Source organism: Pediculus humanus, genomic scaffold (assembly GCF_000006295.1).
Source record: "Pediculus humanus corporis 1103172107642 genomic scaffold, whole genome shotgun sequence".
Classification (NCBI taxonomy): domain Eukaryota; kingdom Metazoa; phylum Arthropoda; class Insecta; order Psocodea; family Pediculidae; genus Pediculus; species Pediculus humanus.
This window is the reverse complement of record NW_002987253.1, coordinates 480,286-486,892: the sequence shown is the minus strand read 5'-3', so window position 1 is coordinate 486,892 and position 6,607 is coordinate 480,286.

Below are 6,607 nucleotides of genomic sequence, written 5' to 3'. Positions count from 1 at the left end.
ACCTACATGGGTTGGTACACCCACGATGACTTATTAAAATTTACCACTCCCCTGACACACACACAGATCTATGATAAATTGTGTTATTTTTCCCACAATGATACCTAACTTCCTTTTAGGTATTACCAGACACACACTCATACACTCACAAACAATCCAGAATATTAAAAAGAAAAAATTTTTTTTCACTTACAGATGTCCTAATATGGGTCAAGTCGTAAACTTGATAAGAAAAGCCGCTATTTTTCTTGTCCTCTGTCAATTGCAAGTTCAAGGAACCTCTGATATGTGAGTAATTAATCCACCATCCTATTTAATAAAAGAAAAAAAAATAATTAAAAATTACATAAATATACATAAATACTCTTAATAATTCTTATTTTAAATAATAATAATAATAGGAAATCATTCGTTCGGAAAAGGTTTTTTATAAATGTTTTAATAAGTCTATTAAATTATCATTGTCAAAAATGAAATTTTTATACATATTTTTTTTTTGTGTTAAGTTTTGTGTTGTGTTGTCACATAAACCGAAACATCATAATTGATAATAATAATAATAATAATAATAATAACCAATCACGCGGAAGAAATCGCGTTTTCGAAAACGTTTAGAAATTATGTTGTTTTTTTTTTCTTTTTCTAAATTTCAGTTTTGGAGAAGCAAAATCAGATAAGGAGATTCTGGATGTTTTATTGGCAAAAAACAGATACGATAAAAGACTTCTCCCGCCTCGAAGAGGTAAATTTTGGTTTATCATCTTATATAAAAAAAAAATTTAAAGTCCCCCCCCCCAAAAAAAAAAAAAAACTACCCCATATTGATGACCGTGAGAAATATATATATATCGATAAATCAATATTTGGAAAGAAAGAAAGAAAGGATATTTATAACTTTTTGTAATTTAATATGAAAAATAAAAAAGTTTTTTTTTATTTTTTTTCAGAATAATATATCTCTTCAAAGTTTTCAATATAAACTTTATAGCAATAGTAATAATAATAATATTATTTAAATGTTTAAAATCTAGCTCGAAATTTATATATATATCAACAATATAATTTAAAGAAGAGAAACAATTTTTTTTTTTTATTTTTTTTTTTTTGATACGAAAAAATCATTTATTTTTAATAATAACATCATTCGATTTATTCGATATGAATAATCATTATTATTATTATTTTTCAAACCGTTTATTTATTTATTTACTATTTTTTTTTTTTTGCAAGAAAACCGTTGAAAAAAAAATTTATTATTACCGCACACTATTGATTGATATAAATGGCACTTAAAGTAGTTCTCTTTATTTATTTATTTATTCTTATAGTTTATTTAAAAAATAATAATAATAATACTCAAACAAATAATTTTAATTATTTATTACCCTTTTTTTCACATTTATTAAAAAAAAAAATTCATATATATATTTATAAACATATAAATATGCATGCGGAAAGAGTCAAAAAAAAAAAAAAGTAATAAAATAAGTAATTTTAATTAATAAATTTTGACTTATATTTTATATAAGTGCACAAGGATATAAATTTTTTTTATTTATTTATTATTATTATTAGTTAGAAATATGAATGAAAAATGAAATTTATTTATTTATTTTTTAATTTAATTTGTATTTATTATTATTTTTTTCGTCTAATTATTTATTACTTTGAGAAAAACTTTTAACGTTTCCAATCGGAGATTTATTTATTATATGTATGATGTATATGTATATAAAAATAGATTAAATGTTTTTTTTTTTTTTTTTTAGAAAATATTAAAAAAAAAAAAAGATGCATGAACCTTATTTAAATATCGAATGAAATCCCTTTTTATATTTATATACATATATATACTACATACATATAAGGAAATTATACTAAACAAAAAATTTTATTTTTTTAAAAACAAACTTTTGGTTAATATGAAAAAACAAAAAAAAGGGTGTTTTGGTTAATTAAGGTTTATAAAAAATTTATTTAATAACACTTATTGATTTTAATTGATAATTGAAAACATACATTTTCCAACAGGATTTTCTAAAAATTGTTGCAGATGCTGATTTCTGTTGTGGAATGACATCACCAGCATCCCCACGACATCCGACTGAGGGCAAAACTCAGAATGTGCGCGGTCCGTTTTTAATAAATTAGTTTTTATACTAAATACTTAAAAGTTTTAATAACAACAACAATTTTTTTCAAATAAATAAAATAATAACATAAAAACAAAAACTAATGGCAGACGTAATATGCATTGCTATTTTAATTTTAAACGCCGTTTTATAATTAGAATATAATTTTTTTTTTTTTTATTATTGTTTTTTTTTTTTTTTGGGGAGGGCTTAGGGGACTGCACTGCATCATTATTATTATTATTTATTGCGCTTTTTTTTTCGTAAGAGCGAATACAAAAAAAAAAAAAATTCGTTTTCACACGTTAAAATCGCTTATGTAAATTATAAACAAATTAAAAAAAAAAAAAAAAAAAAAGAAAAAAAATTTCCCATTGGAATTTAATTAATTTTTCATTTTGGAAAAATTTATTTTTATATTTTAATAATAATAATAATATCATATCATTTTAATCTTATTTAAACTAATAATTTATAAAAAGTAAATTTTCATCGTTTTACTAGTGAAAAATATTTTCCGTAATAATAATAATAATAATAATAATAATAATAAAAGGTCACGGTCTTGTTTATATTAGAATTGGAATAAAAGGTAAATATAAAAAGCCATAGGTAAATATTAAAGTAAAAATTTTCTATGTTTGCAAAAATAAAAAAATATTTATATATATATTTACATAAAGCCAGAGAAATGGGGAGGGCGGGGGGAAGGAGGGCGGGAGGGGGCGGTGAGAGAAGAAACCATAAAAATATTAAATTTTCCTTTTTTTGTGTGTGTAATTTTATATATATATATATATATATATATATATATATATATATATATATATATATATATATATATATATATATATATATAAATTTTTTAAAATCTGTAAACATTATAATAAACTTAGAAGGGGGGAGGGGACAAAAAAAATCGATTTAGAAAATGAATTTCTATAAAAAAAAAAATTTAATATTTTTTTTAAGTACGCACTCTTTAATATGACTCGTTTAAGAAAAGTTTTAAAAGTTTTTTTTTAAAACACAATTCAAATGAAACTTTACACATTTAATCATAATTTATAATTAGTAATTTAAATTTTCATTCTGTTTTCGTTTTGTGAATTAGAAAAAAAAAAAAAACTAATAGAGAAAGGAACTCCATAAATTATTTTTCTATTTTATTATCTATCAACTTCCTAAAAAATAATTTATTAAAATTTTCTAAATCAAGTCGACATTAATAAAAATTTTTTTTTTGTATTAAAAAAGAGAATCGAATACGTTTTACTATCGTTTATTTATAAAAAAATAATTACATCACGCACACAAATAAATAATTAAATTGCAAATAAAATATAAAAAAATATATAAAAACAAATCGAATAACATCACGTTCAATACTTTTCTTATTATTATTATCATTATTATTGCGTTTTTTTTTTAAAACGAAAGTGATAAATATATAATATATCATTTTTTTTATAAAAATGTTAGGGTTTGAAAATTTTTTTTAATTTGGCAAACGTTTTTGTTTGTTATTAAATAACAAACAGTCCAAAAAATTAAAGCTTGAACGCTTGTGGACTCAATAAAAAAAGAAAAAAAAGAGCGTAGGAAAAATTATAAATTCATGGCAGAAGCTTTTTTTAAAACAAACAAAATAAAATAAATTAAAATTTTTTTTTAAATTTTCATTTCGAAACAATAATAAAAAAATAAAATGAAGAGTCGTAAATAATATATGAAACGTATAGTCAATATTTAATTTCCAAAAATATTATTTAAAATTAATTTAATCACGATTATCATTATTATTATAGAAATTAATAACGATTTTTTTTTCAATTTATTTTACGACTTATTTAATTTATTAAATAAATATTTTAAAAAAAAGTCACAAAGCATTCCATGTCTTTAACGCCTAAATATAATAAAAATAATATAAATGATGATAATAATAATAATAATATTAATAGTTTGAAACCCTTTTTAAAGTTTATTGCATTCTCTATTATTATTATTATTAATAAAGGGAGAGGAAAAAAAATAAAAAATTTGTTGGGCATCTTACATATTGTTTTAAACAACAATAAAAGTCAAAATATATATATATTTAATTCGTTTGCGGAAAACAAAAAGATAAAAAAAAAAAAAAATACAAGATGGTGTTGGATAAAAACGTTATAATTTAATTATGGCTGTTGTAAAACTTTTTTTTTTTTTTGTTTTTCTTCCGTGAAAATTACATCCTGTTGAATAATTTTATCATTTAATAAAGGTTAAGCAACAAAAAAAAAAAAGAAAAGAAAATTGAAAATAAAACTTAAATATATATATATATATATATATATATATATATATATATATATATATATATATATATATAACGAGGTTATATTATTTTACTTAATGAATTTAAAAAATAACAAAAGGGTAAAGAAAACAAGATGGCGCCTACACAGATTCACACAAACACACACACACACACACACACAGTTATACACACAAAGCAATGCATTTTACGGCTTATATTATTTTATTATAGCATTCAAATAATTTATTTACTTCTCAGAAAATTTAATCGTAATTAATAGGAGTTATTTACTTCAAACTAAACATGAAAAATAATTAATAATTAATTGCTAAACCGCATTTAGCTTTACGCATGATCTTTGTTTTGTTTTGTTTTTGTTTTTGTTTGTTTTACTTTGCTGTTGTTTTATTTATAATTTTTGCTTTTTCGTTTGTTTTGTGTCTTTTTCGTTTGTTTTGTCTTAAAGCGTTAAAAATTTTATTTTTCAGCTACATGGTTCCGCATTCAGAAATCGAGCATCGATTCTCCATCGATTTCGAACACAACTTTTTAAATAAATTAATTTTAGCGGTTAATTTTTTCATTTGAAATATAATCTGAATAAATTGACTTACCAAAATAAATCTTCAAATTAATATTAAGATTTGATTAGTTAAATTTATCATACAAAAAATATAAGAAAACCACAACGTTTGACATAACTATTCGAATGATATTCGACTGACTGATGACGTCATAAGAAAACGTTAAAATTTGTTATTCGTTTTTCATTTTTCGGGGCCCTGTCTAGCTTTTTAGTTTAATGGCCGCACTCAATTTCAAATGTGACTTCTTTCATTTTTTTAAGTTAAAAAGTTATTGTAATAAGTTATTTATTATGTTTAAAAAGCTAGAAAAAGTTTTTTATTATTCGTGAAATTGTATTAAATGTATTTACATTAACTGTGAGTATGACGAATCTTTTTATTTAATGAATTTTTCAAAAAAATTTATCATGACCGAAAAACTTCAATTATGAAATGTTATACCATTTTCTTTTTTCGACTTTGTTATATTAGTTTACTGTTATAAATAAAAATGCTGTGTCATAATTTTATAACTTGTTACAAGCATATGTTTTGATGATTCTTTATTTTTATGTGATATCACTAAATAACTAAAAAAAGCTTACATAAGTCAAAGCTTATCACATAAATTCAAAGCAGTAGCCACTTTGAATACAGCGTTCAAACAGGGTTAGGTTACAAATGATTTAACTTATATAATTAAAAATTTTTATTAGGATTTATTCATCATTTTTTTTTCAAATTTAGCTTTTCAACAATAAGGTAAGTTTTATAAAATATCTCTAATTCTCTGGAAAATATTACAAAAAAAAAAATAAAATAAAAAGTAAATAAAAAAAAAAACCATTTGGGATGCTGAACGTAATTTTCTATTTGGTGAGTAATTAATTTAAAAAAAAGTAAAGCTTCGGTAAATTTAAAAAAAAAAAAAAAAATTAATTAATGTTTCGTTTACTTTGTCTTTCTCTCTCTCTCTCTTTCTTTATCTTTTACTTCTTTTTCTTATGCCTTTTTTATTTTATCATTTGAGAAAAAAGAAAGAAAGAGAATCAAGATTAAAAATAACCAATTTGAATTTTACGTCACATTAATTTTCCCTTTTGTTTTATTTTTATAAATAATTTATTTTCAAGTATTTAAAATTTTTTTTTTTTTTTCTCGTCTGCTATTTTTATTCTGCTAAAATAATAATAGGAATACATTATTGTCGTGTTATACTTGTCGTTGTAAATAATAATAATAATAATAATGCGAAGTAAAGTATCACGTTATAATTTTTTTTACGGTTAACATTGTAGTTAATTAATTGGTATACTTTGCACATTTATTATTTTTATTTTTTATTTTTTGGTTTACCTAATATTATTTTTTTGTTATTTACATAGCAGACGAAAATGTTAACTGATATAAGGTAGAATTATTTTTCTTTTTAATACTTTTTTTTTTTTTTTAATAACAAGAAAATGAAAAACGTGTGCCATTATTTTATTTCTCACAACGCGATTTTTAGTAAATCCAATTATTTTGTAAGATGAACAAAAAATATATATTACGAAATTTTACGAGTTTAAAAATTTACTCACATAAAAAAAAAAAAAAACGTACCA